Below are 17961 nucleotides of genomic sequence, written 5' to 3'. Positions count from 1 at the left end.
AGAATGCAGAAATGAACCATCAAGGAGCCTACCAAAGCCCCAAGAAGATCTTTACCTCACACCTTCCACTCAGATAAGCCCCTGGTGGATTAAACAGTTTTTTTTTTTTTCTTTTAAGCAGGCGCCATGCCCAATGTGGGGCTTGAACTCAGAACCCTGAGATCAAGAATCTCATACTCTACCAACTGAGCCAGGGAGGCGCCCCTAAGAGGTTACTTTTTCAATTTTTAATAAAACTAGTGGTGTTTATAGATGAATATATTCACACCTCTATATGGAATGTGACTTTGTAAGCTTAAAGATATGGAATAGCCTCAAAGGAAAAGATAGAATTTTGACTGCTTAATTTTTTTTAAACTTTAAATGTACAAAAAAAAATAAAGTTAACAATAACAAAAATGGACAAATAATGTGGAAAAATAAACCCATGAAACATGAAGAGGTGCACTGCCTTAATATGTGAAGATTTTGTATGCAACGATATGCAAAATACTACTGTCCCCATTAAAGAAATGCATAAAGAACGTGCATGACCACTCACACATGAAGACATACGAAATACAAGTGCAACCTGAGATTAAAAACAACAGGAGTCAGTTTCACAACCATCTCTTTTTAAAATACCCCATTCTGGTGAGGGTATGAAGCAACGGCCACTCCTCTAGGCTGCCGCCAGCTGGGCGGTCTGACCACCCGAGGCCCCAGGGACACCTGGAGGAGCAGGTACTCTGAAGCAATGGTTCAGGGATCCTGCACCCACGCCTGCACACCCCCAGGTCTGTGGTTTTCCCACTGGCCTGGATGCTTGCAGCCACAGGATGGCATCGACAGCCCAGGTCAAGTGAGAAACATGGTGTCTTGAGCCCAGCACTGTCATCAGGAAGGGCACGCAAGCGGCAGAGTTTCCCACATTATCCACAAACATGTGTAAATATCACGACGGCTCGTAATGTAACCAGGAAAATCACTTCCCATTGTTTCCCCTTCAGTGATATTTTCTGCTTGGCTGAGTTTGCTTAGCACACTGGAAAGGCCAACTCATCAGTTCTTGTTGTTAATCAAGAGCAGTAATTGTCCGAGTTCAAAGCCTCCTGACTTAGAGTCTGCTGAATAGGATAACAAGTTCCAAAAATGCTAAGTAGTAGTTTCTATAAATGGGACTTTTTAATAGGAAAGGCCCCTGAAGAGGGTTTGGGGAAAAAACCTTTCTGTGAAATGGAATTCAAACATTGTGCAGACTTTATAGAGCATGGCAGATAAATGTCTAAAACTCCTAGAAGGTTCTAAAAGCAGGGACAATGAAGACACAGACTAATTTCCTCATTTCCTCTGTGAACTTGTGTATTGGTTAAGGCAATGCCAGCTGATGTAACAAACATACCCCATAACTTAAATGTCTAAACACAAAAGAATATGTCTTTTGCTCAAATAATTGTTAAATGTGGGCATTCCTGGTCGGCAGGCAGCATTCTACAAAGTGACTCAGGGATCTTGGTCCCTTTTATCATTTGGCTCTGCCAGCTTCAACTTGAAGCCTCCAAAGTTATCTTGCTTGTTTGCATCAAGCCTGCAAAAAAGGCACAAATGCGGAGGATCAGCCTTGAGAGGATTTCATGGGCAGGGCTGGAAATGGCAGACATCATTTTCACTCACATGCTATTAGCCAGAACTCAATCTCGTGGCCACGGGCCGAGAGATTTAGTCTACCTGCATGCTGAAGAGAAAGAGGAAATGGGTCTGGGGATAGCTAGCCAAGCTGGAACTTTACAACACCATGAATGGTGAAGAATTTCAGTCTCAGCTTTATTCAGTTCTTTCCTACCCAACTCTGGGGCAGTGAAGGACAAATAGGCTGAAGCTGAAGAATGGCACGAGTTCTGCCCTCCCTGCTCCTCACTCCTGCCCTCCCCTCAGTTGAATTCAACCTGATACCAGGCTGGTGAACAAGTACATTCCTGGCTCGGAGGAACTGAAGGAGTCCCACAGCTTATCATCTGCAGCTTTGCTCCTGGTCCACTCTGATCTTCTGTCCTGCTTCTAAATATAAGACTCTTTGGGTTGAGTTTTGATCAATAATACCTCTTAGCATTTATTGAGCACTGTTTACCAGCTTCTGAGACTTGATGGAACTTTTCCTGCTGTCCCAGAACTGCACAGCCAAGACCCAAAGTTGAAACCGGCAGTTCTTGGAGTCTCTAAGAGTTGGGTCCTGTCACCTTCTGCAGTGCTACCTGAGAGATGACAATTCAGAGAACAGACCTGACCACCCAGTGACTCCCCCTGCCTTCACCCATCCACCTTAAATATAAGAAGACTGAGAGAAAAAGGTGGTCAGCTTGGGCAAAATGCAAGTTCAGAAGTCCCGAGGGCAGAGCTATTGCTTCTTGTCTCCAAAGCTAAGGGAAGGTGGCTTTAAGAGCAAGAAGGGAAGACTGGGATTTCACTCCTGTATGGCCTGCAGATTTGATGACCTGTCCTTGTGTTTACTAAAGCAGGCAAAGGAGACCAGGCAGAAACACGGGTAAGCCCTATGGGTTGTGGGGCACCAGAGTTGCATACCACCTTTACACCATCCTGCTAGAACCCCACCCCAAAGACCCTTCCCCCTGGTGAGACAACTGAAAGCTAAAGGCTATGCGGTGGTAACAGTAGTCTTTGGTGGGGCTGGGGGACAGAGAAGACGCAGAGGAAGATTTCCCACAGCCAGAAACAGTGTGCAGGAGTTGGGGAGGGGAGGCACATGGGATTACCACACAAAGGTAAAGGTAAGGAGACTCTGCGGATGTTATGAAAGTCCCTAATCAGTTGACTTTAAGTTAATCAAAGGGGAGATTGCCCTGGCGAGCCTGACATAAGCAGATGATTTCTTTAAGACTATCTAGAGGTCAGAGAAGTAGATGCCCTGCTTTTTTTGGCCTTGAAGATGCAGAGAGTCATGTTGTAGAGAGGGCCATGTGGCAGGGAATGGTGAGCAGCCTCTAGGGGCTGAGGGTGTCGGTTGTATAACCACAAAGAGCAAATTCTGCCAACAATCAGTGTACTTGGAAAAGGACCCCAAGCCTTAAATGAAATTGAAGCCCCAGCCAATACTGGATTTCAGTCTTGGGAGACCTCAAGGAGAGGACCAAGCTAAGTCACGCCAAACTCCTGACCCGCAGAAACTGGGATATAAGAAGATTCTGTGGTTTTAAGCCACTGAGTTTGTGGTTATTTGTTATGCAGCAATAGAGAACCAATACAGTTTCTCTTTAGGCTATGGAACCAGAGAAAGATCTAGTCTACTCAGAGGGATGAGGGTAGACTATCAGCTTTGAGCTATGTTTGAGACTAATGTTTCAAAAAGAACAGAGTATTAAGTTCCAGAATGAAACAGCTTTGGTTTACGAGAAATCATTTGTATTATCTAGTAAATGATGGTATTTACTAGAAAGTTCTAAAATGGGACCGTGAGGTCAATAAAGATCCTGCTGCCCTACCAGAAAAGGGAGAGGATAGTTGTTTTGGTTTTGTTTTTTTAAGATTTTATTTATTTATCAGAGAGGGTGGGGAGAGAGAGCGAACACAGGCAGACAGAATGGCAGGCAGAGGCAGAGGGAGAAGCAGGCTCCCCGCTGAGCAAGGAGCCCGATGTGGGACTCAATCCCAGGACGCTGGGATCATGACCTGAGCCGAAGGCAGCTGCTTAACCAACTGAGCCACCCAGGCGTCCCCGAAGGCAGAGGTTTTAACCCACTGAGCTACCCAGGTGCTCCGGGAGATGATAGTTCTATATAGCACAGCTGGGGGAGCTGGGAAAGAGTTAAATCATGTTTATAACTCATAGAGTTGTGCCTCCTTAATAAATTGATTCCACATGCATTATCTCATGAACTCCTTACGACATTAACCCAGTGAGATAAGTGCACTTATTACCATCCTTTTACAGGTAAGGAAGGTAAGGCAAGGAGAGCTCAGATATCTTGCCCCAGCTCACACAGCTGGTGAACAGCAGGGTCAAGACACAAAGCCAGGCTGTGTGACCCCAGAGCAGTCTTTAGAGTCCCTGCACTCTGCAGTGGGCTGAGCTTGTGAGTACTTAATGCCCTGAACCAGAAACAGTGAAGTCCTCATGGAGATGCCAAGAGGATTTTCTTCTTCCTCATAAGAGAAGCACTGGCTGGGTGGTACCTTCAGGCACAGTTCCCAGAGTTCCCTTCCCCTATCGTGCCTCACCTCGACACTCCTTGGGTTCAACTGAATGTAGAATCCAGGAAAAACTAAACATCCAGTAAAAATCATCAATCAGCTGGAGTTTCTGGGAATTCAGATGAATTGCCAGTTGTTTTCTCCCTTTACTTCAGCCAGTAAATGCTCTTTGATCTCTGCTCCAGGCCAGGGTCTTGTCTGGGCATAGGGGATGGAAACAGAGATGAATGGAATATGATCCCTGCCCTCAGGGAGCTCCCCCTCTGGGGGTGAGGAGTCCAGCCACAGCAGGACAGTTGTTGTAGGAGCAAGCAGCATCTACAAGGCATTGTGGGACACACAGGAACGGCAAGCTGGCATGGGATGTGGTATTAGCCATCAGCACCTTTGCTGAGCAGTTAGGATGAGCCGGCTCCCTGGGTATAGTTGCCACAGCCCTGCAAGGACGGCCTATCTCTTCCCTCTTTCCTGCAGAAACAGGTTCAGAGGGTGGCATGTTTGTTGTTTTTCTCCCTCTCCATGGAGAGATTAAGCTATTTGGGGAGGACGTAGGCACCCCACCATTGAGACACTGAAAGAGGAGCCGATGCCCATTTGGCAATACTGAAAATATTCCTCTGATAGTGACCACCAGACTGGGGGCCTCTAAGGTATAAAATGGTATTTCCTTCATTTTTAGATTTTTGCATTAGAAAAAGATAACACATACATGTGTGAAAAAAAATTCAGAGCAAAAAAGGGCAGTTGAGTCTCATTCCCACACCAACCCTGAGGCCCCTAGTTCTTTCCCAGGACTACAGTCTCTTCTAATTCTTTCCGATAATTTATGCGTATAGAGTATGTGTATATGTGGATATACACATAGCTCTTTATTTCTCTTTATTTTTAGCTAGAGAGTCTAGTTTCTTGATAAAATTTCCTTTTGAAAGAGTCCAATGTTTTCTTGCAAAGCTAGAAAGAATAGAAAAAATTTTAAAACTCTTTAGTATTTATTTTACTACCCACGATAGAATAAATAAGCTCTGAATGTCTAAAAGAACCAGAATAACAGTAGCTTAAATAAGCAGAAGATTACCCTCTCTCACATATGAAGTCTGGAGGCTATTGATCAGGGCTGCTAGGGCGACTTGGCTGCAGGGGACCCACAGGAACCTCCTTTTAGTCCCTCATCCCCAAGGTCCAAGATGGCAGCATCAGGATTCCAGGGAGCAGAATAAAGGGCACAAACAAAAGGGAGGCAGCTCTCTTAAGTGATGTTCCAGGAACCTGTTACCTGGCACTTCTGGTCCAAGATACGGCCTAAATCCCACTGGCCACAGCTAAATCACACAGTCACATCTGGTCGCAAGGGAAACTGGGGAATGAGATCTTTATACTGAGTGGCCCTATTTGTCCAGCTACAAATTCTGTTACCACGGGAAGAGGGGAGAGTGGATACTGGAACATAAGCAGCCATTTCTGCCACACTACCTTACCTATAGCACTCTGCCTGGTTCAGAGTACAGATTCCTTCCTTTATTCATTTATCCATACTGAGCAAGTGTTTCTTGAACTGAACTGAAGGCAGATGGAAGATATGGCCAACTTGTATGAGGATAGCAGAGGACAGAGTTTCTGCTTCAGAAACTCAAGAGGGACCAGCTGAGACCACGAGAGAACGGTCATCTTCCTGCCTGATTGCTGTCACACCCGTGTCAGAAGGTCCTTACCTGGGGCTCAGCCTCTCCATCGGCACAGTGCTCTCCAGCACACGCTCTCTAACCCTTCCATCTCAACGTCTCCATGATTCTAAGTGAATCAAAGGCAAAGGACCAAGTACTGACTATGAAGACTCAGGGTCAAAGATGAGAGATTAGAGAGACTGAGGGTTCCTTGGGTCTAGCCTCACCTGGGGTAATCTTTATCTTTCAAAAGGTCTGAAGTCCTCAGACAGTTGATCCTGTGTAGCCAGTGAGCTGGATCTCAATCAACACTGGTACCCACACAAGTACTGGTGGCCACAATGAGGTACCTGTCAATGGAAATTACCCCCAAGTCAAAGAAGCATCAGGCTGCCACGGCAGCAGAGTGCCTGTCAACAGAAGGTGTCTGGGGGAAACTATCAAAAACAGTGGCTGGGGGGGGCGGTCCATGAAGGACAAACCATGGGGGAGGGGGGCTTCTGCAAAGAGAAACCTGTGTGCCTGATCCAGGAAGCTTTATTTGGAGGAAGAATGATGCAGGATGAAAACGAACCAAAGGATGTCATTATTTAGTCTTCAAATGGTTTGGAGATATTCCACAGCAAATACCCTAAAAACTAAGAGATTTTTCAAGAAATCTTGAGACATTTCCTCATCAGTAACAAACTGGCTTAGGGAAAGGGAAACCCAAGGTGAGGATACATAAACACTTTTTTTGAACAGAATATTGTAACATTATCTAAACATTATCTAATTCTCTACGGTCTGTGGTTAACTGGCTTTAGTTAATATTTGATAGTCACTGGGGAGAATTCCTTGTGAGGAAGATGTTAAGCCATTTGGAACCAAAGCACAGGAAAAGCTCCTGGGCTACTTAGAGGTTTGTGATGAATCAAGTGAACTTCAGTGGGGGGAAAGGACAGACTACAAATTTGGGGGAGCAGAAGGCACAGCCCAGGAGCTACATGCAGATTACAGCTGCCGGGGGACTCCCCAGGAATTGAACCTATCGAGGAATTTTTCAAGTAGAGACTATGCTTATGGAATGTCTGACCAATCGCAGCTCTGGGTGTGTGAACACATTTAGAGCAACTCCAGAATGAAGAAGGGAGGCCAGCTGAGCCTTGCTGTCCATGGTCCTGAAGCATCCTTCAGCCCTCCACTGGCCAACAGTTGCTTCTCCTTTCCCCGGGACACTAGGCTTTCTATCTAACTTCCCCAGGCAATTCTAAACCTGGTGAGGATTTTAATTTTCTATCTTATTGAAAAATGTGTGGTTTATACACTGTCGCAGAACAAATAGAATTGGGATTTATGTTTCACAACTTACATGGTTTGTTTGAGCTTTTTCTATATGTCTTCGGCAGTCCTATCACATTTCTGACAGTTACATTTTTTTTTCTTTCTGGGAAGTTGGGGAGAAGCAGAGAACATGTTTTTCTCCTTTCTTCACTGACCTTTACTTGGGAGTATTTGTGTGTCATCTATGGATTTATCCATGTGTGTCTCTTGTGAGAGAATATTTGCATGTAAGCACCCAGAGCGTGGGGTTGTATGTTTGAAGGTGATGTGCCGGGCTCCAGTGTGTGTGCATGTATGTATTAAATGTAGCATATGTGTTTGGTTGTGTTTTTGTTATGTGGCTGGTGGTGATGGTGTACAATAGAAACAATTAGCCAATTAATTCAGATGTCATTAGTAACCAAACCTTTCTCTTCACAGTGTCACGCACTGATGTGTACTGGGCCTGCCAGCCATTGGGAGGAGTTGAATTATTCTCCATGCCCCAAATTCCATGTGTTTTTAATTAATTTCACATTATGTGTTTGCAAGGACAGCATTTAATTAAATAGGTAAAGAAAATACTCTCAGTTATTAATTGAGATACATTTCTTCACTTTGTGCTGCAGAGTCTTCACCGGGAAGTGCTGTTAAACAGGACATTAATCCCAATACTTTAACTAATTCCTTTCTCATTATTAAAGCAGATTTACAACTTTGGAGTCAGGATGTTGGGGTGAGTTTTTTGTTTATTTGTTTGTTTTTCCTAGAAAATTCATCTGTATCCTAGAATCAGCCTCTAGCTCAATGTAAATTCAGTGTGGAATTTAGTCAGTTATTAAGTGGATTTAAGTGGCTGAACCCTGGTGTAATCTGACCAGCAATGCATGAAGGAAAGAGTTGGAGGTGTAAAAAATGTCAAATAGCTTTCTCAGATGCATTAAACTATTAATAAAGATAAAACGATCTTTATGTTTGGGGTTTACAACATCTCTTTTATGATATTGAGAAGCCACTTTGATTCACGACTCGTTGGCTTCAAGGTCTGCTGTCATTATTCAGAAGGTGTCAGGAAGAAAACAGAGACAAGCCGATCAGCAGGGAGAGAGGTGAGAAGAGAAACAGTTTAGGACTGCCCGGGGCTGGGCTGGGCTGAGCAGGGAGAGGTACTAGTGAAGGGATGATGTACAAGGCAGCTTGCACCCATGTCCCTGCCCTGGGGCACCCTCTCCACTTTAGCCAGAGGCCTGTTTGCTTGAGGCCCTTCTGGGGAGGTCCTGGCCTCTCTGAAGAGGGGCTGGGCTCTGGCAATGTTGAGGAGTATGGGGGTATTCTCCATCTGTCCCATACCCTGACTCCTACCAAGTCATCCCCCCACCTTTTTTTCCCTCTTCCCTGCTCTGTATCCCAGGAGATTAATCTCTACGGACAACATGCAGATCCCTGGGGCCCTCTGGGGGGCCCCAGTCAGACACTAGAGGGAGAGAAGAGTAGGAGGCCAGAGGGTTCATCCCCAGCCCTTCCTTGCCTCACCCCCACTCTGTGGTGACTGCTTTCTGTTTACATCTTCTTTCAGCCCCTCTTCAATGGGTTCCTATTTTCTCCAGCTTCTGGAACAATGTTCCCTCCCCCTTGCCCTTCAGGCCTTAGGGTGGGACAGCTCCCCATGGAAGCCTCACCATCCCATGCTGGTCTCCCTAGTCTGCTCACAGCTCTGCAGAGTAAACCCTTCTCAGTTGAGTGGGCTAACCATTTTCTCCTAGACCCTGACTGATTTGGGAGTCCCCCCAGAGAATCAGACTCTGGCCCTTCTGGAGCTGGGCACAGTCAGCAGGATGCGGGAGAGGGAGCCAGAAAGGAGGAGCCTTGGCATAACGCATCTGTTGCTCAAGGAATGTTGGTGCACAGCTGCCTCTGTCCAAGGTGGCTCAGGCATGGCACTCCCTGTGCTCCCCCTCCTCTTTCAACGAACACTGGCTGGGCAGCGGCCAGGGCTGGGTCCAGTGCAAGGGAGGCCCTGCCCTTACGGAGTGTGCAGTCCAGTGCGGGATGCAAGCAAGAGTTCGAGCACAGGCATGAAGTGCTAGTGCAGGCGGGTTTGGGGCTCTGAGGTGCTCTAAGGTGCACACAAGACAGACACTAGGCAGAAGGGCCCTGGGAGAGCATATTTCTTAGAGGAAGGAATATCTAAATAAAGAATTAGAAGGATGAGAACGATGTCTGAGAGAAGGAGCTGGGGGAGAGGCCACAGAGAGTGTGGCATGAAAAACAGCATGCACCAAACCCCAGGGGCTGAGAGAGGGCTCCAAGCTTTTGACAAGGGCCAAGCATGCAGGAAGCAGCACGTAGACAAAGGAGGTGCAGCCAGAAGGAAAGCTGGAGCGTGGGCAGTGGTAGGTCAGAGAGCCTTCCTTTCCCCTGTCTTCACCCCAAGCCCGAGAAAGGGCTTCAGCCTTCCTTCTGAGGGCCATGAGAGCCTTCAGAACAGGCAGAAAGCCAGGTTTACCTTTTGAAAAGGGCCCTCAGTCTACCAGATAAAGAACAGAAATGACTGGACACTGGGGGATCCCATCAAAGGAACCAAGGTGAGGGGGCTGGGCAGGGGAATGGAGAAAAGTGGGCCCACCTGATTCAATCTGAAACCCCCCTTTCCAGAGCGGGGCCCAGAGAAGGTCAGACCTTGCTCAGGTCACACAGGGAGACACTAGCCCAGGGTGACAAAATCAGAGCTGGAGGGAGCAGCCAAAGTCTGGAAGCCACCTTGTCCTGGAAAGACCACTTGGGGAGAGGTTTCAGGGGCAGACTCTGGGGCCCTGGCCACCCACATGTTTCCTTGCAGGGTGGGTGGTCTTTGAACCAGAGGAACCCCACCCTGGCAGGACCTGGCCCATCACCTAGGTACACCCTGGGCACCTCGGCCCAGTGCCAGGGGCTTGGCACTGGTGACTGGTGCTTCCCACTGAAATCATGTGAATATTAAGCTAATCAAAGCCTTGCCTGGAAAGGGATGGGGCTGGGAAGGCGGCCCTAACGAGCTGCGTGTCACTCCCTCCACCCTGCGCGTCTTGCGCTGTCCCATTTGTCTGGCTGTAATCTACATTTCAAATGATTACATGGGAAGCTGAAGTGGTAGTGACAAGGATAAACGAAGCTTGTTAAACTAATAGCTGCACTAATGCCCAAATATGTGAACTTCCCGACGCAGGCCGCATCCCAGCCTGGCGGAGCTGTCAGCCCCGCTCCCCCGGGCTCCGCCGCCAGCCGCGGCCACATGATGAATGGCCCTGTCGACCAAACTCATCCGGGGCCCAATTAAACAGGCAGAAATGAACTGGAGCCGTCAGGCAGCCGGGGAGGGGGGGAGGCAAGGAGGGGGTAGGCTGAGCCAGATGAGGGGGGTGGGGGGGTAGTTAAACCTTACACAGACTGGGAGAAACGGAGGGGGGGGGGGTGGAGTGGGCAGGGACTCGGGGTGGGGAGAGAGAGAGAGAGCAGCCTGGGAGAAGAGAGGGCCAGAGACCTGAGAAAAAGAAAGGCAGCTACAAAGAGAAGAGATGCTCCGGTGGGAGGGGGATGAGAGACAGGCAGAGACCCACAGAGACAGAGGCAGAGAGGGGCACCTAGAGACACAGAGATACACGTACACAGAGAAAGGCAGAGACAGAGGGGACAGTGGCACAGCAGGGAGGGCAGAGTAATGGGGGAAGGGGCCGTGGGGGAGGGGAGCTGCAGAGGAGAGGGCCAGAAGAGAAAATATGTCCTGGCAAGCGGGGAAGTCGTTCTGTCAGAAAATGGTCATTTAATGGTTTGCCGAGCCCGCGACAGATATGTCATCTGAGGCGGCTCAGCAGCAGTCCCAGGGCATTTCATTTATTAATTACCAGCTTCCAGCCAGCTCCCTCCGTCCCCTGCCTCACGCCCATCATCAGCCCAGACCCCTGGCTGGAGGCCCCACAGGCACCTCGGCCCATTTTCCGGAGGAAGCAGCCAAGGCCAGAGAGGGGCAGGAGGCCAGAGCCTAGGTCCACAGGCTCCAGATGGAGGGCTCAGGCCACCCACCAGGGTGTGTGGCCTTCCCAACCATGCCTGTCCCCCAACCTCCCTCCCCACCCACACTGGACTGACCCTCCAGGACCAAGGGTGGGGAACCCAGCCCTCCCCCTCCCCTACAACCACCTGAAGCAAAGCGGGGAGGGCAGGAAGGACAGTCTCTCCTTTTCTTCAATATATACTACACTTCTATTTCATAAATATAATCACATATCGCTTGTACAATCATTTTTTTTCCTTTTATTTAAACTCATTCTTATAGCCCTCTCATTCGATCTTCCCCCTCTCACCAGTTCCTAGGCCTTTTAAATGGCTAAATTCTTTAAATTTTGACCCAAGGAACTAGTCCCCATTCTTAATCAGAGGCAAATGCTAATATTCTCTAGAGTCGCCCCTTGCAGATGAGAACTGCTTCACCAGGAGTGTTCAGTAAAACAGGAATGCACACTCACATATTGTGTTGGTGTGAGCCCTGCCCACCCGCTGGCAGCTGCACACCTGTGCACCTGCCTGCCTTTCCTCTCCTTCAGCCTCCACCCTCTTTCCACACTGGCTTGGGTCTCCTTGTACCCAGAGAGTTGAGAGCGTCTCAGGATGCTCAAGAATCTTCTCAGGGCACCTGGGTGGCTCAGTGGGTTAATTCTCTGCCTTCGGCTCAAGTCATGATCTCAGGGTCCTGGGATCGAACCCTGGGATCAAGCCCCACATCAGACTCTCTGCTCAGCAGGGAGCCTGCTCCCCCCGCCCCCACCGCCTGCTGCCTACTTGTGATCTCTGTCATGAGATTTATTTAATAAATAAATTTAAATAAAAAAATAAATTTTAAAAAAAATAAATTAATTAAAAAAAAAAAAAAAAGAATCTTCCCAAAGGAAGAAAGGCACTGAAATCCCTGTTCAGAAATGATGGCTCCAGCTAGAATCAGACAACTTCTCTCTGTCAGACATCCGGGGCAGGTAAGACATTCCTGCAGCCTCCAGGCTGGCATGGATCTGGGAAGCCGGTCTGAACCTCCCACCTCACTACTGTGGAATGTCCTGGAATCTCCAGAGGGCCACCCAGAAACTTCACATGCCCTAGGCCTACCAATGAACTCAGGGCAGGTGCCCACCCCAGCCAATGGCACCTGCAGCCTCCGTCCTCTGATTTGGGCACCATCCTCCAGCTACGGGGTCACCAAATGCCTCTTGGTCAGCCTTTCCGTCTTCCCCCATCAACTCCACAGCATGGACATCCATCATCTCTCCCCGGGGTTTAGGCACCAGCTTGGCCCTACTGTCCTCCATATCATAGTTTGGGGGCCTTTCTAATGGACCAATTTTCTCTCTCGCCTAAGATCCTTCAGAAGTATCTCCTAGTCCTCAGGGAAGAATTCAGACTCCATTTTGATCTTTAAGTGCTGCCTTCTTTTGCCTCTCATCTCCTGCTCCTGCCGCTTCCTTGCTCAGTGCTCAGGCCATCCTGAGCTTTTTGTGACAGGGAGACTCTCCTCTGCCACTGGGACTTGTAGCAAGCTGTCAGGGCAAACCGTACTCTGGAGGGGTCCAAGGACGGAAGTGTGCCATGCAGGGGTGGTGTGCAGCCGGGGCTGGAGAAGTCCTCTCTGGGCTGCTAGGAAGGGGCCTCCAGCATAGGATGGCAGACCTGGCACAAGGACCTTCAGGATCTTCTAGCCCAGGGTCTCTGTAACTCTGTGTATCTGCTTCTCAGAAACCATATTCAGGTAAATGCCCTCTTTGTGAGCCCCTGTTGGGGGGCAGGCAGGGCCAGGGCTACAGGAACACGGAATTTTCATTCATTCTTAACCCCAGCCCAAGCCTCTCTGTCCTCAGAGAGCAGCTTGTCAGGGCAGAAGCCACGTGCTCACTGTTGAGGCTTCCTGTGCTTGTGGGGCCCAATGGGTATCCCCTGCAGTGTGATTTAAGAGAAGATGACAGTGCAAGAGTGGGCTGCAGTCCATGAGCTCTACCAGCAGACATCATGCCTCTCATTGTCAAGATGGGTAAACTGAGGTCCAGAGAGAGGAAATCTAAAATCACAGAGTGAGCTGTGAGCAGGCCCAGAGACAGAGCTCAGGTGACCTGCCCTCCTTCTGAGGCTCTTTCCCCCAAAATAACAGCGCCACCTAACCCTTGACATCAAAACCCCTTGGAGGAACAACTAAACCCCTACTGAAAATAACTCTACAGCTTTCATTAATCTTGTCATGTGGAAACTATCGACCATGCCTGTTTTCCAAATCTCATTTAAATATGTACAATTAGTATTATGCTCTCCTTAAATGATCCAGTCTCCCAGATTTTTAGGAGGAATATAAACATACTCATATGAGTGACTTGCCCTATGGTGGACAACCTGAGAAAAGAGCCGTATGGCTCTGGGTGATTTTTGTCAGCTCAGCTTTGCTTTCATTGGGGCTGTGCTCTCCTCCACTGTGTGTGATTTGGCTGGGGCTTCAATCAATCTCAGGGCAGTACCCTCTCTGTGGCAATAGTCACTGGTCCAAGAGATGTGCACATGACCCCTCCAGGCCAACCAGAGTGCTTCCCTGGGATTTATATACTGACATAGAAACTCCCTCTCTCTGCTGCAGTGTAAGACTAGGACTTTCAAAACGTCTTTTCTTCACCTGCATAAAGGAGGCCCAATTGCAATGATAGACGGAAACACACCCAAGAGGTAGAGAGAGAGAGAGAGAGAATCCTGATGACTTGGTTTAAGCCCTAGATTCAACCATACTTAAAGCCACTACAATCCCCTGAAGGTACCCAGTTCCATGGCTCAGTTACTTCTGTTTAGTCTTTATTTTAGGCTGAATTAGGATTCTTTTCTTTGCACATTAATGAGCCCTAAAACTAATACAAGGCCCTTTCTCATATCAGCCTGTTTCACAACAGCTGGCACACACATAGCACCCTGCTCTGACCCACTTCGGGTATAGTGCTCATGGACATATTCTCTTGCCAGCAGGGACCTCCCAGCTTTAGGACCCTGTTTGCCCCATTCCCCTGCTCTCCTGCACCATCTCCTCAAGACTTTGGGGGTTTCTCTCTGTAGGTGGAGGAGAGTTGACCACTGGAACCCCTATCTGGTCTCCAGGGAGGTTAGGGACTCTGATATCCTTTTGGGTTACAGGCAAAGTTGTCTCCAGGAGAACAAAAGAGCCTCTCTCATTCAAGTTGTCTGATCTCATCACTGTCCTGTTCTGACACCTTCAGTGACTCTCCCCCAGCAGGGGAGGACCAAACTCCTTAGCCTTATTCAAGACTCTTCACAGTCTGCCCTAGATTTTTCACCCACTACTCTGTTGCCTCTGGGTCTTTGCTTAATATTTTTTCTCCTTCCACCCGTGAGGGTCCGTCCTTCCTGTCTTTCCAGGCCCAGCTTAAGCACTAACTCTTGTAAGCAGCCTTTCTCATTTCACTAGTAATAATGAGAATTGTTCTGGGACCTCCTGTTGCATGTTATCTGTCTCTCTTTTGGAGGCCATCATATAGTCTGTCTTGTATTAAATGTATTATTTCTTTTACCTGTTGTTTCCCCTCCCCCACCAGACCCTAGACTGGATAACTGTTAATTCATCCTTTAGGTCTCAACTCAAAGGACACTTACTCAGAGAAGTCTTCCTTGGCTGTTCCTCCCTGACAAAGTCTATTCCTCTTGTTTTCTTGTCCTCATGGCACTCCAAAGTCTTCTAGAGCAGCACCTATCAGAGATTACAATAAAATATCTATGACTGTAATTATTTGATAAATGTCTGTATCCCATTTGAATATACACTTCTATGACAGCTGAGACTTTGTTTTATAGCTAGAATGGTACCTGGAATATATAAATATTAGTGGTATTAGTGCTAGTAGAATCAATGACTGAAAAGGTGAATGAATGAATGGATGGATGAATGTCTTCCTTAGCCCCTTACAACTGGAAGCTCACTGGGATGGGGGACTATGTCGGTAATCTTTACATCCCTCTTAGTTCCTAGCATGTGGTCTGCAATAGGCAGTCAGTGAACATAAATTTAACCATCACCAGGTGTCTATTTTATGGGAGTTCCTGGACTCTACCCATGGTGCTACAACATTAACCAGGAACCTAGGGTCTCAATCCAAACTGCGCCAACAATTGAAAAAATTTAACAACCATAGAGAACATTTCCCTAATTCAGGCACACTAAGGCTGCAGAAATTACTTGAAACAAGCTCCCTGCCCTTGGGGAACATACAGCACAGTTGTCCTGAGTGAGCTGTACTGACCCATCTCGTCTCCAGTGGAGTATGACATTGTTCTCAAGTTTTATTGCTACAAGATGGCCTTACTCAACTCCTCAGTAAACAGCATTACACAAACGCCATGCACACACATGCAAATCCAGAGTGGACAATAATACTAGGCATGTTAGAGTGTTTGATGGGATGGTCACTGGAAAGCAAGCCAGGAGCCAACTTTAAAAACAATATTTATTTATTACAATTGGCAGAGCAATGGAGAAAATTGCCACTTAGATAGGATTTTACATTTTGCAAAGTGTTTTATAATCAGCACAATTTTTCCCAACAACTCAAGAGGACAAGCTGTTTTTGCCATTCCTGTATGCAGGCAAGAAAGTAGTGTAGGAAAGTGAAGGAAAATGCGATGCTTCTACTTTACCAAGCACAAGTTAAAGGGAGAACCCTGACTTAACTGAATGCAAGCAAGCACCTTTTTTGAATGTATGGGATGTGCTGGGCACTAGGGATCTGGTTGTACACAAGGCCTACATAAGATTCTGTGCTTTGGCTCACTGATGGTTTCTCTAGGGGTATGTGTCCTTTGTCTCACTGAAAGAAAAATAAAACAATGTATTTTCTTACATTGCCTCTGCCTATCAGTTTGTTTAGTCATCTCTCTTTTAAAGTGTTATGCAAGTTGTATCAGTCAGGATAGGCTAGGTAATGCTGCTGTAACAAAAAAATCTCAGTGCCTTAAAACAATAAAACATTGTTTCTACCTCAAGCCATATGTCCATTGTGGGTCAGTGGGAGTGGAGGGAAGGGGAAAGGGGGAGAAGTGGGGAGGCTCTGCTCATTGCAGACATTCAGAGCTCCAGACAGATGGAGTACCTTTCACCTGAAACATCATCGGTTAATGTGCTAGAGGGAAAAGAGAGTTCCGGAGACTCCTGCGTTAGTAGTAGTTCAATGCCCTGGTATAGAAATGACACATATCATTTCAGCACTCACACATGGGCTGAAACCAGTCACACAGCCCCACCGAAACCATGAGGTACCAAAGAAATACAGTGCTACCTTGTGTCCAGAAAGTGGAAAGACTAGGAGCACTTAGCAAACAGCTCTAAAAACTGCAGTGCAAATTAAATTTCATCCTATGACAAGAAAAAGGAGAGCCAAATTACTGAGTTTGTTCTTAAGTCTGGAAAAATACCACCCCTGTAAATAGAAGGGACTTTTGCAACTGATAATTTGTGCCTTTTTTTTTTTTAAGGAAGGCAAAAACCACTGACACCTTTTCAAACACTGACTTTTACCAAAATTAAGAGGTTCAGAAGATGCATTAAAGGGAGAATATCTAGCTAATGCAGTAAGACAAGAAAAATAAATAAAAGGCATACAGATTGCAAAGAAAGAACTACATTTGTCTCTATTTGCCAATGACATGACTGTGTATGTAGGAGATTCTAAGGAATCTACAAAGAACAAACTACTAGAACTAATAAGTGAATTTAAGATATCACAGTATATAAAACTACTATGAAAATCAACTGCACATCTGTATATTAGGAATGAAAAATTAGAAAATTGTATTAAAAATAAATACCCTTTATAGCAGCATTCAAAAGCATCAAACAATTTAACAAAAGATGTGAAATTTTTCTACACTGAAACTATAAAACAATACCAAAAGGAATCTAAAAGACCTAAATAAAATGTATAAATTAAAAACTGAATGAAAAAATCATGGATTGGAAGACTCAATGTTATTATAATGTCCATTTTCTTCAAATTGATGTAAGGATCCACTGTAATCACATGATTACAGCAAGATGATTTTAAAATTTATTTGGAAAGGCAAAGGACCAATAAAAGAAAAACCATGAAAATGAATCACAAAATGAAAAGACTTAACCTACCAGATTTTAAGATCTACTATAAAGTTATAAAAATCAGGGCACTTGAGTGGCTCCATGGGTTGAGCCTCTGCCTTCAGCCAGGATCATGATCTCAGGGTCCTGGGATCGAGCCCCACATCGGGACTCTCTACTCAGCAGGGAGTCTGTTTCCCCCTCTCTCTCTCTTCCTGCCTCTCTGACTACTTGTGATCTCTCTCTCTGTCTCTCTCTCTGTTAAATAAATAAAATCTTTTTTAAAAAGCTATAAAAATCAAAATTGTGTGGTTTTGGTGAAAGGACAGACAGATAAATCCATGGAACAGAAGATTCAGAGATAGGTTCACACATATATTATCACTTGATTTTTAACAAAGATGCCAAAGCAATAAAAGGGGGAAAGGGAAAAGTCTTTGACACATGGTGCTGAAACAAATGAATATTCATATGAAAAACAAAGAATCTTGACCCTGTGTCACACTTTATACAAGATACATTTAAGGTGGACGATAGACTGAAAAGTAAAAGTGAAAACAGAAAGGAGAATATCTTTGTGAACGAAAGATTTCTTTGAAAGGACACAGAGTATAAATCATAGGGGGAAAAAATGAGAAAATGGACTTGATCAAAATTAAAACATCTGCTCATGAAAAAACA

The 17961-nt window shown here is 46.4% G+C and overlaps 1 long non-coding RNA gene across 1 annotated transcript; it reads right to left on the bottom strand.

Moving 5' to 3' along the window:
- Nucleotides 1-5260: 5260 nt before the first annotated feature.
- On the bottom strand, nt 5261-14906 carry LOC309846128. Its single transcript, XR_014301735.1, has 4 exons — nt 14811-14906; nt 6074-6196; nt 5895-5973; nt 5261-5340 (listed from the first exon to the last, which is right to left on the bottom strand). It is a non-coding gene; the product is annotated as an uncharacterized lncRNA (long non-coding RNA).
- Nucleotides 14907-17961: the final 3055 nt, after the last annotated feature.

The sequence above is a fragment of the Mustela nivalis genome (assembly GCF_964662115.1).
Source record: "Mustela nivalis genome assembly, chromosome: 13".
NCBI lineage: Eukaryota > Metazoa > Chordata > Mammalia > Carnivora > Mustelidae > Mustela > Mustela nivalis.
Note: the sequence above shows the minus strand (reverse complement) of the source record. Positions and strands in the feature narration are given on the sequence as shown.